General features: G+C 48.2%; 1 non-coding gene across 1 annotated transcript; it reads right to left on the bottom strand.

Moving 5' to 3' along the window:
* Positions 1-4404: 4404 nt before the first annotated feature.
* Positions 4405-4513, bottom strand: LOC127184484 (U6 spliceosomal RNA). Its single transcript, XR_007830128.1, has one exon. It is a non-coding gene; the product is annotated as a U6 spliceosomal RNA (small nuclear RNA).
* Positions 4514-20837: the final 16324 nt, after the last annotated feature.

Raw genomic sequence — 20837 nt, 5'->3', positions numbered from 1 at the left:
CAAAAAACAAAAAACAAAAAACAAAACAAAACAAAACAAAAAAAAAGAAAAAAAAAAAAAAAAAAAAAAAAAAAAAAGAACACTCCTGGTGAAGAGGACATCCCTCTGACAGATATTCGAAGTTCAAAAACTTTCATATCCTTAGCTCTTGAGGGTTTTTGGTACTGAGCTGACTGAGAAACTGAATGCCTTCCCATGACAGGGTCACCTCCATCAGACAAGGCGAATGAGAAAGTGGAAGACGGGGAAAAGGGACAGTTAGTGTCAAAAAGGGGGCAGCGGAGGGAGGAATCAGCTGTTGTCCTGATCTGGGCTCCTAAAAGTCCCGCGGTGTGTTTTGAGACATCAGTTTGCTCCTGCAACCACTGATCCACACGGTGGCGCCCGTGTTTCGTGTGCTGCCTAAGCTGCAATTCCCTCTGCGGCCATCGGGGGAGTGCAAGAGCACGCTGGGCGTCCTCAGAGGCAGCAGTTCCTTAGCAACTCGGCCTACAAACAGTTCTGATGGAAGGAAATAGGAAGCAAACGCTTGAGTGAATTAACCATTAATCACTATTCTGTGAGTATGGAGTGGGTGGGGAGCGAGGGGAGGAGCATGCCACAGAGCATGTGTGGAAGAGAGAGGGGACCAGTGAACTTTAGGACTCCAATAAATCTCTCCGAACCCTCATCCTGTTGTCCTTGTCATGACCTTGTCTACGGAGTGAACATACTTCACTTGTGGACTCTCAGCGACCATGATCCGGCTCCGTTTCTGCTTCACTCGAAGGATTCTCCCTTTTTCTCCCCAGCCTATGATGTTTTCACGCTGCTTTCTGAACATATATCCCCAGTCCTTTGATGAGTTCCTTTGTCTCTTGAGTACCACTTGGTACCAAAATTCCCACATTTATCTCTTGAGGCCTAAGTTCTTTCTTCCCCGAGCTTCACGCGTTAACATCCAACCACCCAACATCTCCACGTGGCTGTTTAGCAGACACCGGAACTGATCACCGCCTCCTGCTGCAGTCGGCTGCGGCAGCCTCATCCGTGCTGTTTCTCAGGCTGCCCCACCTTCAAAGCAGCTCCTTCCCAAGTGGGTCTGTAGGAATTCACCCTGAGCCCTACAGTCCAGCATCCACCATGCTTTTACAAAAGCCAGAAGGCTTGTGATCTGCCCAGGACTTGCTATGTCCTTAACTTCCTTCAGGAGAGAAACCTGGGAGGAAAACATACAAGACCTTTTCAGGGTCATCCAATAAAAAGCTAATGTGGCCAGGCCTGGCGCACACCTTTAATCCCAGCACTCGGGAGGCAGAAGCAGGCGGATCGCTGTGAGTTCGAGGCCAGCCTGGTCTACAAAGTGAGTCCAGGATGGCCAAGGCTACACAGAGAAACCCTGTCTCGAAAAAACCAAAAAAAAAAAAAAAAAAAAAAAACCAAAAAAAAAAAAAAAAAAAAAAACCCAAACCAAAACAAACAACAACAACAACAACAAAAAAGCTAATGTGACCCCTCATAGCCACATTTTGCATTTCTTAGGAGCTATAATAATAAAGTAGAGAGAAATAGGCGGGGTGTGACTCTCAAGAGGGAAGAGGAGGCCTCCAGAAGCAGGCATACACAGTAAAATGAGCTCGCTCCAGGAACAACAGTAGCCTTGCTGATAACCTGACGTCACCCCAGTGTCATCCAGCTGGGAACCCCGACCTCCAGAATGCCATCCTTAAGCAATTCTATTCATGTGAGAGCAGATATTGAACCCTGGCCTAACTCCCTTGGGTGACTGCAGTACATGACCCATGTTACCTTCAGTTGGCCAATAGGGGAAAAGGCAATAATGTGCTTTATTTAACGCGTACCTCAAAAATGCTATGGTTGTCACATGAAACCCATATAAAAGAAAACAAATTTTATGCCTGCATCCATCCAGCCTTTCAAATGTGAGGTGCCATCTGTTTGGACCAGCCACATCTGGCTAGAGGTCTCCATGTTGGGAGGCACGGCTGGAGCCCATTGGCCTCTGTGCATCTCTCAGGTGGCACCTCTGGCTGCCCCTAACCTTGCTCATGGCCTCGGCCTTTGCGCATGCTTCAGCTTTGGAGGCACAGCACAGTCCACTCCCTTGTCCTGCATGGGCTTTTCATGGATGCCCACACAGCTGGTAGTTATCTTTTTTTTCTCTGCCCTGCCTGCTCACATGACCAACCGACTTAGCCGGTAGCCATGACACTTCCCACTTGACCCTGCAGGTTTGTTTTCTTAGTCATTTCACATAGTCCCCTCCCCTCCACCCTTAGCACCTCTGAAAGATCTTATATTCTGTCATGTATCCTCTGTGTTCTCTCACCGGAAGACAAGCTCCGGTGGTGATAGTGACCTAAGGCCTACAACACTGCCTGCTGCACAGTAGTCACCCCACGAACACTTCCAGACTGAATGGATCAATGACAAAGTCAATGCATCTTTCCCCGAGGTTTTCAGGGCAGGGCTTGGAGCCAAGGTCTCACATGGCACAGTGGTGGCAGCGACCTTGAAGTGGTGAAATGGGAGATGCTTCTTCATCTGTTGTCAATCACTGTGAGGAAGGGAAAAGCTGGGGTCAAGGCAGGAGGCATCTATCTGCTGAGTGCTCATTGTGGCCAGAGGCGGGCACAGACGAAGCTGTCACTAGGACATAGCTGCTTAAAAATTGGGGCTTTGTCAAGAGGGACACTGAGATGGCTTACTGGGCAGAAGAGAGATAGCGGGCACAATAGGGGCCCAGCACTAGGGACAGGTGGCATGGTGGAGTCTCTGAAGGGAGGAAGTAGGGTCCACGTAACAGAAGAGGGTCTTTTCTTAAACTCAGGAGCAGGAGGCTGGTTCCTCAGCTGTGGTCAAAGAAAAAGATTATATTTTGTGATGTGAAATTAGCCTTTATTTATTTTCGTGTGTGTGTGTGTGTGTGTGTATACGCCGCACGCACATGCGTGCACGTGCTCTCCCGTGGGCATGTGTACATACACACGTGTGTGAGTACAGGTCCACATGCACACATGGAGGGCAGAGGTCGGCTTCTGGGACTTGCTTCTCTCTTGCCACCCTGTGGGATCCAGAGATTGAACCCCAGTCAGCAGGTCTGTGTGTGCATGAGCACCCGTAACTGGTAGGCCATCTCACTGCCCCCCTATAAGCATTTATTGGCACCCAATCACCCTATTCATGCACCCATAGTCTATGGCTACTTTAGACTTACATTACAGGGTAGCACAGAAGACATATGACCCACATGTTACAACACCCTTCTCTCTCTGGCCCTCCAGAGAGAGTCTGCCGCCCTCTCCTACAGTTTCCTCATCTCCCAAGCCTGCATCACCCCTATCCAAGGATACCATCTTATCCTAACTTATGCTACGCCATTACCTTTTGTTCTCTAAAGTCACGCCTGCTCACGCATCAGGAGACTTTTATTTATCTGATTTTCAGGGGAAAGATAGGGATAAAGGTGAGGGCAGCCGTAGCAGCAGCTGGGCCTGGGAGCAGGAAGGGGAAAAGAAAAAAGAAGATCTTGAAACATGCCCCCTTGACTGTTGCCACCACCAGACAGTCTTCTCCTCTACAACAAAGGGCTGCCACCTTGCTGCTCACTGCAGTGCGTGCCCATAAGCCCAGATGTGCGGAGGCTGAGGCAGTAGCAGTGGGTTCTAAGCCAACCTGGGGCGCAAAGCTAGACCATCTCAGGAAGCAGCAATGAGCTCTGTCTCCTTTAAGTCGCTCATGCCCCCTGACCCCCCTCCCCCACTTCTCTGCCCATGCGGCTCCGGCCACCAGCATCCCTAAGCCCAGTGCCCATCCTTGGTCTTACCTGGCCCATGAGCAGGCGGTGTGTGACACACTGGGTCATCGCCAGTCTCTCTGGGGCTTTCTCCTTCCTGCTAGATGCTTCCTCTTAGTCCCCTGTCCTTGCTCCCTTCCTGCTCCTAGAACTGAAGAGCTGACCAGTCCCTCTTCTCTGCCACAGGTCCCTTCTTCCTAACCTCTTTTAAATCCATCTCTCTCACTGATGACTCCCAATCCATACCTCCGTCCCGGTCAGTGTGCCCCAAGAGCACACTGAAGGGGAAAGCATTGGTTTGGGACACCCACTCTGAACCACGGCCCACTGGGAAGCCAAGGCAGAACTCAAACTAAGCTAGATCCCGGAGGCAAGAGCCCCCAGAGGCCATGGAGGATGCTTACTTATTAGCTTGCTCCTCATGGCTTGCGCAGTCTGCTTGCTTATAGAGCCCAGGACCACCAGCCCAGGGGTGTTCCCGCTCACAGTAGGGTGGGATCTTCTACATCAATCACGGATTAAGAAAATGTCTGCAGGCCTGCCCCCTACAGCCCCATCTTTTGGAGGTATTTTTCCTTTTTTTTTTTTTTTTTTTAAATTAAACATTTAAAGATATGGAATGCTTCACGAACTTGTGTGTCATCCTTGCTCAGGGGCCACATGCTAATCTTCTCTCTACTGTTCCAATTTTAGCATATGTGCCACTGAGGTGAGCACCGGAGGCATTTTCTTAATTGAGGTTCTAGCTTGTGTCACATTGATGTAAAACTAGCCAGCATCACCTCCATCTCCATGCATCCACGGGAGTTTCTCACTTCATCATCAGACTGCACAGGTGCGGGCCCCTCCACACCTAAGAAGAAACGCGGGAATAGCGCTCAGCATTCGGTTGCTACCCCGCCTGCTCTCTCTGACCACCTCTTCTCTGCCTCCTAAAAGGATTGTGTCCCTCTCTGAGGAGGATATTTTATTAGGTTCTCTAGGGTGCAGAGAATCCGGGGGTCTGCCTGGAAGGGTGAGGATGGGTTATGGATTACAAGACGGGCCGGGGAAGCTGCTCAGCAAGTAAGTGTGTCTGCTGGTCTCACAGCGGACCCAATTTTGGGTTCTAGAATCCAGGTTCTTCTTTTTTTTTTTTTTTTTTTTTTAATTTATTCTTGTTACATCTCAATGGTTATCCTATCCCCTGTATCCTCCCATTCTTCCCTCCCTCCCATTTTCCCATTATTCCCCTCCCCTATGACTGTTCCTGAGGGGGATTACCTCCCCCTGTATATGCTCATTTATTCTTGTTACATCTCAATGGTTATCCCATCCCTTGTATCCTCCCATTCTTCCCTCCCTCCCATTTTCCCATTATTCCCCTCCCCGAACCCAGGTTCTTAAAGATGGAGAGAGACCTCAGAACTAACCAGAAAATGACAACTGCCCAGGGCTGAGTCATTGCAGAACGAGTCCACACTAGGAGATGGTAAGAAGGGGAAAAACACGTAAGCAGGTTGAATAGGACAAAAAACGAAGTTCAAAGGTCAGGTGAGAGAATGCCAAAGGATACCCTGAATTTGCTAAGCATGGTCACTGACCGGTCCCAGCAGGAATTGTCTGAAGAAAGAAATCTATTGCCAAAAGTGTGAGGCCTTGATAGGATTTACTCTTTGGTGCTGTGCACTGATCGGAGCCTCACTCATGTCGATTTGTCTATTACTAGGCTCATCCCTGGCTCTCACTGAAATTTCTGATCTGTCGTTGGGGCAAGAAAGAACCATATATGGCCCATAAATGAAAAGTGTGATCTGATTAAACAAAAGCTTCCTCGTGGACACCAAAACTCGATTTCACGTTTTCTTTCTCTTTTCCTTCCTTCCTTCTTTCTTTCTTTCTTTCTTTCTGCCTGCCTTTCTCTCCTTTCTCTCTCTCTCTCTCTCTCTCTCTCTCTCTCTCTCTCTCTCTCTCTCTCTCTCTCTCTCTCTCTCTCTCTCTGTTTTTTTGAGGCAGGGTTTCTATCTGTGTAGCCTTGGTTGTCCTGGACTCCCTTTGTAGACCAAGCTGACCTCGAACTCACAGAGATCCACCTGTCTTTGCCTTCCAAGTGCTGGGACTGCCTCCCAAGTGCTGGGATTAAAGCTGCGTGCCACCAAACCCGGCTGAATTTCACATTTTTCTATGTGTCCCGAAATCTTCTTATTTTGAACTTGGCAACTGTTTGAAAATGTAAATATTATTCTAAGTCAAGAGTTTCCAAGAGCTGGCAGCAGACTTTCTCTACCACTGTGGAAACTTTCTGCCGGCGGTTCTGGTTGCGGCTGAATGACCTGTCTCTTCCTGGGCTTTGCACCTCACAGTTACCACAGCTCACGCTGCATTGCTGTCACCTGTCCCACCTTCTGTCCAAACTGCCGGAGCCCTGGTTCTGTGCTACAGATGGACCCTCACTGTGACTGCTGCAGAATGGAGAGCTTGGGTCAGTGTGGGCCTCGCAGCAGCTGACCAATAGACATCCCCATCTGGTCCAGGGTCAGGCAGGAACAGAGTTGGGGGTCTCTCCTGGTTGGCACAGTGCCCGTGGGAGAAGCTAGAGCATGGGGCATCTCTGATCAGTGGTGGCAGTGGGCACCATTGACTTAGGGAGACGTCAATATGGAAGTTCTCCCAAGTTCAAGTGGGGGAATCTATGAGCACCCAGCGTCAGTCAGCAGTCCCTGAGATGTCTGGCCATTGGATATCCAGACCCTGGCTGGTGGAGTGATTATGGTAAGTAAGGTATCTCTCCTGAGAGGGCCACACACTTATCGTGAAGGTTGTGACATAAGGTGGGGAGGGAGGGCTCAGGTCTGGTCTTACTTCCTGGTGCTGTGATGATGAATTTCTTCCTTTTTAAAAAATTTTTTATTAATTTATTCAGATTACAACTCAATTGTTATCCCCTCATTTGTATCCTCCCGTCCCTCCTTCCCTCCCTCCCTATTCCCTCCCCTATCTTTCCCTCCCTCCCTATTCCCTCCCCTAGGTCTATGACCTAGGGGGATTAACCAATCAAGCTTTTAAATGATTTCCCAGGGTTATTTCTGTACTACAAAGTGTCTCACAGAGTGTGGTGGAGCATGCCTGTGACCTGGCACTCAAGATAGAAGCAGAATGATTGTTGAAAGATCCAGGCCAGATTAGTCTATGTAATGAGTTCCAGGCCAGCCAGGACTACAGAGGAAGGATCTGTCTCAAATAAAATAAAATAAAATAAAATCCCTAAAGTTAAAACAGTAAAAGTAAAGAGGCAGGCACCTCTGGCCCCTCAGTAGTCCAGTGAAAACACTCATTCCGTATTGGAAACCCTAGCTCTCCTCCCTCACTCTGAGAGAGGCTATTGGAAACCAGGGCCTCTTTCCAGCCTCAACTCTAGGCAGGAGGGCCCTCTCTTTCCTCTCCACCTGTCAGGTCTCCAAATGCTTCTCCAGCAACCTGACCTCTCCTCACCTCATCAAGCTGCAGACATTGCTGCATAAGCGCCCTTTATGGCTGCCCCCTGCCTCCAGCCTGAATGCTTGGCAGTCTCTCAAACAGCAGATATAAAAATGGAAACCAGGCTAAAAAACCTCTCTTTCCTTCACTCCGAGCAAAGTCCCACTAGTGCAGCAAGTTCTCAACCTTCCTAACGCTGGGGTGATGCCCCAACCACAAAATCATCTCATTGCTACCTCATAACTGGAATTCTGCTCGTTATGAATTGTAAACCCCTGACAGGCAGGGTAGCTGATATTTGACCTCTCTGGGGGTCCCAACCCACCGGTTGAGAACCACTGCCCTAATGGCTTCCAAAGCTCTACTTGAGCTTGCCCACTCCCTCAACACTTCTCATCTTTGACCCTATCTCTGGCTGTCCTTTATCTCAGTAGCACACACTGGCTACTCTGTCTCTGACATCAAACAGGCCTGCCATCTCCTGGGCCTTTGCACTGGTTGATACCTCCTCTCTACCTAGAATGCTTTTCTCTAGATAGCTGATAGCCACATGGCTCGCCCCGTTACCTTCAGACTGTTATTCTGCCCCCATTTCATTGACCTTCTTTATGTCCTGATTGCTCCGCCTCGGCTGCTTGGCGTTGCTCTGTCAGTGCCTGGCAAACAGAATCCAGTTTGCGGATCAATCCGTGTAATGAGCACGCGACCTTTGACAAGCCAGTGCTGCTGTCCGTGTGTTCACTGTGTGTTTAGCTTAGCGCTGAAATGCCTCTCTTCCAATATTTGCTGAGGGAGCGAGGCGAGTGTGTGTCGGCTGCAGAACTTCATCTTCACATTTGCACTTCTTTTCCCAGTCGCTGACCAGCCCGTTAGCTCCATGCTGCCTATCGGTCGTCAACCTCTACCAAGCCGAGCTCGCACAGATCGCGTTGCTATGATGTTGAAAGATGAAACCGAGGCTCTAGGTGTCCATCGGAAGATAAGACGATTTATCATTTGCTTATCAATCAACTTTAGCAGACGATCTTTGACCTGCAAAGCACAACTCAACAAGGGATATAGGACAGTGATTTGGGGTGAAGTAAACAGGCCATGGTTAGGTAACTGCCCTAACCTGATGGCTGACCTGAAGAGGTCGGGGCTCCAGCCTCTTCAGACAGATGACACAGTTTGCTAACACGGAAATCTGAAGAGAATTCTCACAGGCCAGGATGCTAGCATGGAAGGGCTTGCCATCCAGCATGTTTTCCCAAGGCTTACCAGACTGCAAGCAGCACCGCTGTTCATCTTCTTTCAAGAGCACAGTTGCACGCTAGACCAAAACCCGAAGGGCTCCATGCTGCTGTCCTGGAACAGGATGTCCTGGTTAAAACAGCTAAGATTCCAGGAGGGAGGCTGTGCTCCCCAGGGCAGAGGAAAGAACCCAGCTCAGGAATGCTACTGCGGCAGAGGTGCACAGAGCCACACCAACGGAAGAGGACAGCTGAGCTTCATGCTCACGGGATGCTGCGCCTGCGCCGAAGGGTCCTTCCTCCTCCCAAACTGCCCTCCTCCCCTCTCCCTTAGCTCTGGGCTGCATTCTGGTCGTGAAAAATTCAAGGTGGTTTTGTTTTGAGTCTTTGATGTTTGTTTTGTCTTTGTTTGTTTGTTTTTGAGACAAAATTGTAGCTTTACTCCAGGCTAGCCTTTGAACTCATGGCAATGCTCCTGCCTTAGCCACTGTAGCACTGAGATGACAAGATAGGCGGAAGCCACCACCACCAGTTTAAAAGTCAGACTTCTTAAGATATAATTTATAGGGCTAGAGAGATGGCTTAATAAAAGGGCTTGCAGGGCAACCATAAGGACTTGAGGGCCTACCAGGGGCAAAGCAGGGCCTTTTGGCTGTCCAGGCGCTGTGAGGGTCAGAGACAAGGGGCTGCTGGTCCTCAGCCTAGACCCGGGTTCAGGGACATACCCTGCTTCTGAGAGTATACACACACACACACACACACACACACACACACACACACACGTTTATACACCATATATACAAAAATATAATGTATAGAGTGTAAGCCAAGCCATCTTTCTGGCCCTCTTGTGTTTTGAGATAGAGTCTTACTCTATATCCCAAGCTGGCCTTAAATTTACTATGTAGCCCAGGCTAGTTTATACGCATGGTGTTCCTTGTTATAGCTTCCCAGGTGCTAAGATTATAGGTCTCGGCCACAAGGCCTGGCAATATTCTACTTTTTGAAAATGTGCGTCTGTGTATGTATACATACATGCATGTATGTACATGTGTGTATGAGGTTGTGTGTGTATGTATACATACCTGTGTGTGTACATGTGTGTACGAGTGTGTGTGTGTGTGTACGAGTGTGTGTGTGTGTGTGTGTGTGTGTGTGTGTGTGTGTGTGTGTGTGTGAAAGCATTGCCAGAAGTTTTGGAGAGTCCCACCAGTGTTGCCACATATTACAGGGAAATTGGGATCCCTTCTTGAGGTTCTTAGTCTCGTTAATAAAAGAATTTAGGAGTGGACTCAAAAGAAGCTTGAACACAATTTTATTATTACAGTTTAAAAGGAAGACCTCAAAGGCGGCAAGCTGTAAGTCTTGCTGGCTGTCTGGAGAAGGAAGATAGAGAAGATGGAGAGAAAAGACGGTGTTGCTTGAGTCAGGTGCTGTTACTGTCTAGAGGTCTGGAGCCAGTTTGTTTTCTCTGCTGGTTTAGAACTAAATGGCAAAAAACCAAACCAAAACAAAACAAAAACAAAACAAAACAAACAAAAGAAACAAAAACTTGAGCTCACAGATAACAACAGTAGGAAAAATCTTAAACCGAGCAGACAGAATCAACTAGTGAGGAAAGACTACTAGGGGTGAGGAAACACACATACACACACACACACACACACACACACACACACACACACACACACACAGGGACAGAGACAGAGAGAGACAGAAAGACAGAGAGAGACAGAGAGACAGAGACAGAGACAGAGAGAGAGGGACAGAGAGAGACAGAGAGAGAGAGAGAGATAGGGAGAGAGAGGCAGAGACAGAAAGAGACAGAAAGACAGAGAGAGACAGAGACAGAGAGCACCTGTAAAGCACGGAGGGGAACTCAGGAAGCCCAAGCCACAGTTTCTCCTTGAAAGTCTTTAGGGCATCTTCTTCCCCTAATTTAGTGTTAGTTACTTTGGACAAAGCACATCCTGGCCTAGACTTGACCATGTCATGCTGGTCCTGGTGGAGGGACAGGAACTAAGGCTAAATAAAGCTGCAGAATAAATGACCAGACGTGGTCCTAAGTTGCCAAGGCCTTGTGTCAGGTCAGGAGGGTAAGGAGGAAGCTGCAAGTGTGCCACCACATAGTCCCCATTTTTATTATCTGACTGGCCTCTCCAATCTACTTGTGATTCAGGGATTTGTCCCTCATTATGGAGGACACATGGGGCACAAGCAGGAAGGAGGGGAGCTTTAGAGAAAGAGTGGAGCCAGAGTGTTAGGGAAAGCATACTTGGGCCAGAGACAGACCTAGCAGAAGCTCATGGAGGTTCGATGGCAACGCACCAACAATGGACATACCAGGAAGGAAAAGCACATTATCACCTTAAAGGGATGATTATTCCTCCTATCTCCCCTCTGTATTTTTCTGAGACAGAGTTTCTCTGTATAGCCTTGGCTGTCCTGGACCGGCCTTATAGATCCTGCTGGCCTCGAACTCACAAAGCTGCATCTGCATCCATCTCCCCGGAGTGCTGGGATTACAAGCCTGCCACTGGCTCCTCCCATCTCTTCACCATGGCTTCAAGTAAACACACTTTCTGGAGAGGAATTCCCTTGGTCAGGTGACTGATGGCACAGCTGGATTAACTCTTAAGAAAGATTCCATTCCTGTTCTTTACTGTAACACGGGTACTAGGAAGATGTGATAGGCGCAGGGCAGCCTCAGATAGCAGTCCTCAAGTACCTTACATTTCTCATTTGAGACAATGTCTCTTATTGTCCCTCAACTACATGTAGCCCAAGGTAGCTGGCCTGTGAACTTTCAGGGATGTGTCTGTCTCCAGGTCCAGGATTACAGGTGGGCATTATCAAACCTTGCTTTTTATGTAGCTTCTGGAGATTTAAACTCAGGTATTCAAGCTTGCCAGGGAAGTGCTTTATCAAGTGAATCATCTCCCCAGACCATCTATTTTATATACAAATACACACATATAATATATAAATATGTAATATATTTTAATATAAATATATATTTAGCTAAAACATATACTATATGTGTTATATATAACGCATAAATATATATTAAATATAAAAAATATATAACTATATATTTGTTTATATAAATGCTGTGTACATATAGAGATAGGTATATATTTAAGAGTATTTATTTATAAGCCTATATAAACATATTTAGCTGGAGTATACACACACTATATGGTAGGTTATATATATGCATATATGTACACTCACACATATATATGGATGTTAATATTTTGGGTGTATGGGCGTTTTGCCTGCATGTATGCCTGCACACTACAGTGCATGCCTGGTACCCACAGAGGCCAGAGGAGGGCTTCAGATGCCCTGGAGCCGGAGTTGAGGTTATGAGCCTCTATGTGATTGCTAGGAATCAAACCTGCTAGCAAGTGCTCTTAACTGCTAAGCCAGCTCTCCAAAATCCCTTAAATACATTTTATTAGTTCTTTGAATATTTCATGCAGTGTATTTTGATCATATTCATTCCCTCCCAACCCCTCCCAGATCCACCACACCCCACGCCTTACCCTGCATATTTATAATGGGTTTACCAGCCTGAGGGTATAGCTCAGTGGCAGGGTGCCTGAGTGTCACGTGTGCAAGGCCCTGGGTCCAATCAGGAGCATCATAAACTTAAGTAAAAGTACTGTAGTGCTAGAAATAGATGCTGACCCCCAGTGCTGTCATGGAAGACATCATCGGTAGAGACTTGTCATCGTCCTGGGCACTTCCTTGTTCCGGCAGCCATTTGGGTGAGCACGTGTGCATCTCGACCTTGCTTGTGTTCTGGACTCAGGCTCTCGCTCATCCATGGGATGTCATGAGATTAACTGGCCCAGATGTCTCCTCCTATAAGACGTCCATTTTCAGAAGAGCTCCTTGTCTCTCAGAGGCTAATCCATTCACACGAGGGAGAAAGAAGGGAAAGTGAGAAATGGCAGCTACCATTGATTCATTAACCACAAGGCTAAGTGGTGCCACAGAAAGCTTTGACTCCAGGTTTCCCTGGCCCGAGCCGGCGCTCTTTCTACCAGGTGAGCACAGCGTCTGCCATAGCAGTCGTTTTTCTTCTGTAGTCAATGCAATAGGTGCCACCGCCTGCAAAGACTCCCTGAGAAGGGAGACGGCTGCAAAAGGCACGAAGCCAGCTTCAGGGGCAGCCGCTTCGTTTTCAGGGTTTTCCTCTCTTTCTGCAGAAAGAAAAGAGCTGGCTGCCCCTGCTTGAATATCTGTGAGGTGGTGCCGGCTGTGTTGAGACCTTCCTACACCTCAAGTGGAGAAGGCTTGGAAACAGGCAGTGAACCTTCTAGGGCCCTTAACTTCCTGCCCTGTGGGGCCATATGCCTTAGCTGTCCTATGCAGGAAGGTGTGCGCTCTGCCAAACTTACTATACAGGTCCCGACAGGAGCAAAGGTTTCTTTTTTTAAAATATTTTATTTAATTTTAATTTATGTGCGTTGGTATGGGGGTGTGAGATCTTCGAGTTACAGACAGTTGTGAGCTGCCATATGGGTGCTGGGAATTGAACCCAGGTCCTTTAGAAGAGCAGGCAGTGCTCTCAACCACCGAGCCATCTCCCCAGCCCCGAGCAAAGGTTTCTTAAAGGGAGCCACTTTGCCCCTCCATTCTACTGTGAGATTAGCCAAACAGTGGCCCCAGGTATCTCATGCTGGAAGAAGCAGCCTGGGTGCTGGTGTCACCAGAGGAGGGACTTGCCTCTCAGGAAGGTACGCTGACAACCTCCCAGACCACCTTGCAGGACTGCAGCCCCCAACACCAGGTGGGATCCCGCCTTGGCCAGGCACTGCTTAGTTGTGATCTCTTGCTGTCTCTTAAGAGAGACCCCAAGATGGTCTGTGCTGGGGAAGCACTGGACCCAAGATGGGCTTTGCTGGGGAGCACTGGACGTTTTTACTTGTCCCTTGGTGTAGCCACACTGAGTAGACTTTGGTGTTTTTCACGGTTATTTCTCCCCTTAGTTGACACAGTGAGAATGCATGGACAAGCCTAGACTGTCATCCTGTCCCCAGCTGTAGGACAGAGGCCTAGCCCTATCTCTATCCCCCACAGCAACGGGAAGCTTCCCTCCCCTAGGGATCTCCATTCATGTAAAACTAGGGACTTGCACCCTCTTCTACAAAGAAAGAAGTTTCATGGTGAAGCAATGTAAATCAGAGTTGGAGATTTGGTCCAAAGAATTTTTATGTGTAAGAAAAAGATGAGCTCAGGGAAAGAAAGACATGTGGCTGGTACACAGGTACTGGCTTCCGCTGTGAGAGTGCCAGTAAGGTTCCTTTACGGCGGGGTGTGGCTGGCATTCGAGCTCTTTCTTTCTTTCTTTCTTTTTTTTTTTTTTTTATTTTGGTTTTTCGAGACAGGGTTTCCTCTGTGTAGCCTTGGCCATCCTGGACTCACTTTGTAGACCAGTCTGGCCTCGAACTCACAGCGATCCGCCTGCCTCTGCCTCCCGAGTGCTGGGATTAAAGGTGTGCGCCACCACGCCGAGCTCTTTCTAACTTTTCTAAGAACCATTGCCCGTTTAACACTGTGCAAAGAGTGTCGCTTACACCAGGGTTCGAGGTTAAGGTTTCCTTCTGTGAGCCAAGCTGAAAGGGGGATTTTTGGCATCCTGTTTAGATTTAGGAAGGAGGGGATTACTAAAACTCCAGGTCACACTACTTGGGCCCTAAGTAAGCACTGTATTATTTACTGTCTTTAATGTCTTTGCGAAACTATGTATTGACTCTGGGCAATTTGGGCTTCATCAGTGGACCCTGAAATTTACTGCCTTTCTCAGAAAACAAACAAACAAACCAGATGTGAGGATCTTTTCTCTTCCAGGCCACTGTAATTCCCACCCTGCGTCAGTACTACCCTGGCACTCACACACGCTCTTGCGTCTTGACTTCTAGTTTTTTCCTTTAGCCAAATTATGGCCTCAATATGATTTCATTAATAAGCAAACAGGGAAGAGCGCTGAGGCGTATACAGTGGCTCAGAATGCGTCTCCAGCTGCCCTGACTTAGTTTTCAAGACTAACAGTTGCCAGTTACATTTCTGACCCACAGCAGACTGCAATTATCAAGCCCAGAATTGAGCCCAGCAGAGCGGCACGTGGCTGTAATGTCAGCACTGGGGAGGCTGGGGTGGTAGAAGGCTTGTGAGTTTCGTGGCAGGCTAGGCTACAGAGCAAAGCTTTACCTAAAAAACAAAACAAATGTCTTTAAAAAGCCACCTCAGTAAGACAAGAGACATGAGACAGATTTTTTTTTGTTTGTTTGCTTTTTTGAGATAGGGTTTCTCTATGTTATCTTGGCTGTCCTGGACTAACTATGTAGACCAAGCTGACCTCGAACTCACAGCGATCCACCTGCCTTCTGCCTCCCGAGTGCTGGGATTAAAGGCGTGCGCCACCACCGCCCGGCCTGAGGTGGGTTTTCAATATCACTACCTCAAAGCAAGAGTCCTGAATATTGTACCTCTCTAAATGAAAGCGTTTGGCTGCGGGCCTTGTCACCGTGTTTGACATTCCTGCTGCGCGACAGTGAAGTGGAGAAAGAGGTGAGTGAGCAGGCTGAAGCACAAGTGAAGACGGAGGAGGCGGAGGCCCAGGTAAAGCAGCCTGTGCACCGTGGAGGGTGCACCATGGGGGGGGCACCGTGGAGGGTGCACTGTGACCATGGAGGGTGCACCGTGGAGGCTCTGGGAGCAGACATGAGGACACCAGAGGCCGAGACATGGGTCCGAGTTGTTGGGTTTTAAGTTACTGTCAACGAGTTGCTGGCTCTGAACTTGAACACCATCTAGTGGTCACCACCCCAGGAGGCCACCTTTCTCACAACCAGGACAGTCCCTGTTAGCTGAGACCTGTGGCCTCCTGTGCTGATTCTGATCTTCCTCATAGTCAACTATAACACATGTGAAAGGAATGATCTCGTTTGCTGTCTTTTCTGAAGAATTTTCAAAACAAAACCAAAACCAAAAACTAACAATGGATTTCATCAGTTGTCTGAGCCATATTTCAAATATTCCTGATTACATGCAGCTAATAAATACCCTTGGCCTTGAAATATGGAAATATAGAAACACAGAACTTGTAAATATAAAACAGCTTGTCTCAGTAGGAAAAGCTGGTGAGCTGGCTTAACTGACAGTGGTGCTTGCTGCCAAGGCTGCCGACCTGAGTTCGATCCCGGAGTCCTACATGTGGAGCTGCCAAGGCTGCCGACCTGAGTTCGATCCCAGAGTCCTACATGTGGAACAAAGGAATTAACTTCTGCAAATTGTCCTTTGACCTCCACACACATGCACTCACACACGCGTGCGCACTCACACGCGCGCGCGCACACACACATTTTTTAATAAAACATTAAAGGACCATTTTAAGTTTTGGTAACATTGAGCGATGCTATAGATTGTCTAAATGTGACAGTTGTCAGGGAAATAGGAGAGCATTAACCCCTAAGATCTACCTACCTTCCATGTTGTATAAGCACAACCATCACCACTCACGATAAGTAAATAAATTTAATAAAAACAACCCTGAGGGATTACAGTTGAAAAGTATAAAAAGTCCTTTCTAAGCACAAAATCTGGACCTGATTAAACGTGGGAGGGAGTAACACTGAGGAGTGACAGTTTAAGCAACTATGAATAGTTATAATAAAAAGATTAACTAAGGTTAATGAATAAAATCTGCCTTTGAATGACATGTCCATGGCTGTCTGAGGTGAAATCCTGAAATGGTCACTTTTCATATCCAGATGCCCTCACCGGGACCATCTCTGACCTGTCAATATGGGGACTTATCAGGATATACAGTGATGTGGTGCGAAGGGTTGGGGGGGAAAAGCAATTAACTGTCAAAAAGCTTTCAGAAGAGCCCCTGGGCAGAAAAGCTGATCACACCAGATCGAGTGTGAAGCTGTAAAAAGAAAAACCGCATTCTTGATGTTACAGACGGAACTGTCCCCGACCCAAACCATCAGCCAAATGTAAATCTTACTGTTACGTCATAGCGGGCCTTGTGGTTTCAGTTACCTGCTCAAATGTGGTCTGAAAATGTTAAGTGGAAAGTTCCAAGCATAACCAATTCCTATGCTGCAAATGGCATCTTATTCTGAGCAGTGTGATGAAATCTCTGTCCTGCCCTGACCTGCACGGGATAGGAATCATTCCTGCTTCCTGTCCACCCTGCTGTGTACACTTTGTACCCATTAGTGAGCTGGCAGCATCACCAGAGAGTATCACAGTGCTCCAGACCCAACCTTGGCTTCAAGCATCCACGGAGGGCTTCGCGCCTCCCCCTGAGGAGAAGTAGTAAGCAGTGGGAACTCTGACCTTTAGACACTTAAATAACTTAGTCGGTCTGTGAGTACCTACTGAGGGCCTACTGTGTGCTGACATAGGTCTTTGGAACATCGTAACAAGACGACGTCTCTGATTTTGATGGACATACACCACAATAAACAAACACATGAGAACATCTTAGGTATTGTGAGCTATGACGAGAGAATATGACAAGAAGTGGCTTGATGGGGGTGGGGAGGTGCGGTGGGGGGAGGAGTCCTCTCCAGGTGACATTTGCTGAGGCTCAAGCGTGAAGGGGGAGCGTTACAGGCCAGTGAGGAGTGTGCTCGCAGAAGCACAGTGGTTCCGAAGCCAGTGGATCTGAAGGAGAGAAAGAGGCTGTTGCAGGCGGAGCACAGGAGATGGTGAGCACAGCCATCAATGATGCAGGCCGAGAAAGTAGAGTCTGAAAGGTTCTGATACTACCCAATGTCCCCAGGGGCCACCATCGGGGTAGTGACAGGTAACCATTTTCTCTCACTAGGATAAAATACAAGAGACTCTGGAATTTATGGACAAAGGGGCTTATTTAACACATAGTTCTGGGGGTTAGAAATCCAAGGCTGGACAGCCACATGTGGCAAGAGCCTCATGCTCCATTTTAATATGTTGAAGGACAAAGTGACCATGACATAGAGGACAAAGAGCAAGGAGCAGTGTGATCTCACAACATCCTGCTCTCACGGTGACAAGCTCAGCTTCAACAGCGGCATTCATTCCCTTATGCGGAAGAGGTGCCAGAGGAGACTTTTCTTCCTTCAGACCACTTACCAGAGCTGTGGGGGTAAGGTGAGGGTGGGGGTAGGGAGGGTCAAAGGGGTGTGGAGTGCTCTGCAGAGAAGGCGGACCCTGGGAGCAATCTCACAAGTGCAGAATTAAATTCTCTGTATAAGGAAGAAATCACAAGTTTATCTTCTGGCCAAGAAATGCTTAAGAGATTTCTGCCACACTCAAGGATCTGACTGATCCATCCTGAAAATGTGAAGACAGTGGCTTAGATCTGAAGATCAAAGAAACTTCCAGACAAGGCTGTGGGTTTTAGTGGGTGAGCAGCTATGGGTACTTATATAGGCCTGAAGGACTTGTAGAAAACGTGACAAAGCCTGCTCAGAAGTGTCTGTTCTGAGCCTAAGTTACTGGCAAATAACTTGTCTTATTAGTGTAAAAGTTATTTAATTTTATTTATATGAGTGTTTTGCCTGCCTGTATGTCTTCGTACCACTTAGTGCCTGAGCAGTGCACTGGATCCCCTGGAATTGGAGTTTCAGACAGTTGTGAGCTGCCATATGTCTCCTGGGAATTGAAAAGCCAGTGCTTTTAAATGCCAAAACCATCTCTCCAGCCCGGAGAGATGTTTTAAACAAGGTTTGCTTCCTGTGGTTGGAACAAGCAGAAGTGCCATGAGCTCTTGGAGAAGGAAACAGCAAGACACAGAAGCATTTTGAACTTGATTTTCAATCCTGCACAAGAGCTACAGTTGGAGAAGAGACTATGGCACACTACTGAGGGAATTTGGCTGTCTGAGCTGATGTGTTCTTCTGGGGCTCTTAGAGAGCAGACCTGGCATGCAGGAGCTGATATTAGTAACTGACCCAAAAGGTGGAATACTGAAGGCATTTTGGACATAGAAGTTGCTCATGAGGGTAGACCCATAGATGAAAAGAAAAATCTAAATCATGCACCTTAGACCATTCAGCCATGTACCTCACCCCAGAGGCCATGTTGATGTCCATGGCTTGTGCTGCCACTGAGGGCCATGATCGTGTTCAGAGGGCTGTGTGGCTGTCCATGCTCTGTGCTCCTGTAGGAAGCCATCTCGATGCTCATGGTCCATGTTACCATAGAGTGCCACGTGGATGTCCTTGAGCCATGTTGCTGCCAGAGGCCATGTTGTTTCAAAAAACAAGATGGATGGCACCTGTGGAATGACATCTGAGGTTGCCCTCGGATTTTTACCTGCATGTACATAAGCACATGCACATGTCCCCACTGTGCGAGCGTGTGACACACACACACACACACACACACACACACACACACACACAGAGAGAGAGAGAGAGAGAGAGAGAGAGAGAGAGAGAGAGAGAGAACAAAATTTAATAAAATGTAATCTAAGAAGCCATCTAAGTGAGGAAAGAATGCCTGGGGAATTGTTTCAGGATGCCAAGAGATCTAGAACAGGCGTTACTCTGTGAGGGCTCATCTCACTGGGTACCACATAGTCCACAAGCACCCAGGTGCAGCCTTGCTACAGGTCATAGGCAGTGGGAGTTCAGTCTCACCTGCTTCCATTTGCTTGAGTTACAGCTATGACCTCTCAGCTTCCTGCTCTCACCAACATGCTATGCCTGCTGCCTGCTCCCTGCTGCCTGCTCCCTGCTGCCTGCCTGCTCGTTGCCTGCTCCCTGCCTCCTGCTCCCTGCTGCTTGCTGCCTGCTGCCTTCTGCCTGCTGCCTACTGCCTGCTGCCTGCTCCCTGCTGCCTTCTGCCTGCTGCCTGCTCCCTGCTCCCTGCTGCCTGCTCCCTGCCTCCTGCTGCTTGCTCCCTGCTCCCTGTTGCCTGCTGCCTGCTGCCTGCTGCCTTCTGCCTGCTCCCTGCTGCCTGCTCCCTGCTGCCTACTGCTTTCTGCCTGCTCCCTGTTGCCTTCTGCCTGCTCCCTGCTGCCTGCTGCCTGCTGCCTGCTCCCTGCTCCCTGCTGCCTGCTGCCATGCCTCCTCACCACAATGGCCTTTTATCCCTCAGGAACTGTAGGCCCAAATAACCTCTTTCTTCCATATATTGCCTTGGGTTGTGGTGTTTTATCACAGCCACAGAAAAGTAAGTAGTACAACCACTGAAGTAGACCTTGCTTTTGTTGTTATTTATTTTGTGTTGCTGGGGCCTGGACATGCAAAGCATGTGTCTCCCCTCCCCCATCACTCACTACTTAAAAAATGATAGCTGGGCATAGCGGCAAAGGTCTGAAATCCAAGCCACATACTGAGTTCCAGGCTGGCCTGGCTACATAGTAAGACCCTGTCTCAAAAACAAAAACCAAAACAACCAAACAAACAAAAAACAACAGCAAAAAGGGGAAAGTCAAGATGCTAAAGCTTGTGTCGTGTTACAGTGTATGAGTGGCACACGCATGCTACACTGCGTGTGTCTGGGTCAGAACGCAGATTTATTGGGTTTGTCTCTTCCTTCTTTACAGGGGTCCTTGTTTTAATGGGACCAGACTGAATACAGCAGGCACTCTACCCACGGAGCCATCTTACCATCCCTGATTTTGTTTTGACATAATCTCTCTTACTGTAGCCCAGGCTGGCCTTGAACTTGTGGCAATCCTCCTGCCTCAAGCTTCATGCTGGGATCATAGGTACCTCCATGCCCAGCTGTTATATACACTGACAATTTAAACACCGATAGGTATTTGCTTCTTGAGGAGGGTGATCTAGTAATACACGAGGACACAGGAAAGAGCGTGAGTCAGGAGACACAGAGAGAAGCCACCAGGGAAGTGAGCCAGGGGCTCCAGGGGACCTACCCAAAGCAGAAGTAGGAATGGCGCCTACATTCCTGGTTCACAGAACCATGAAAAACCATAGAATTGATATGAGGCATTGTGTTTTGAGTGATGTATCCCGTAGCCGCGGCTAACAACACGGAAGGAGAGGTCTTAGTGGTGTTTGGGCTTTAGTTAGAAGCAAGGGTCTCAGCCTGGCCTCAAGCAGCGGTCTTTAAGCTGCGCTTCACGGAGCCATTGTTGAATTCCTAAGGAAGAGCGGAGAGAGGGAAGGGGCCTGACCACACAGAAGCGACAGATAAAGGTGGCTCACAGGAGCCACGGAGACCTTCTGCAAGCCCGTGGTTGCAGTGGCGGTATGATGAATTTGCAACGTCTTTCGGGCTAAGAGATTTGAGGGCTGCGATAAGGGAACACAGAGGCAGCCTGAAGCATTCTTTGGCTGTGTCACCAGCTTTTCTACAAGTCTGGAAATGAG

This window comes from Acomys russatus, chromosome 32 (genome assembly GCF_903995435.1).
Source record: "Acomys russatus chromosome 32, mAcoRus1.1, whole genome shotgun sequence".
NCBI lineage: Eukaryota > Metazoa > Chordata > Mammalia > Rodentia > Muridae > Acomys > Acomys russatus.
This window is presented reverse-complemented; position numbering and strand designations above follow the sequence as displayed.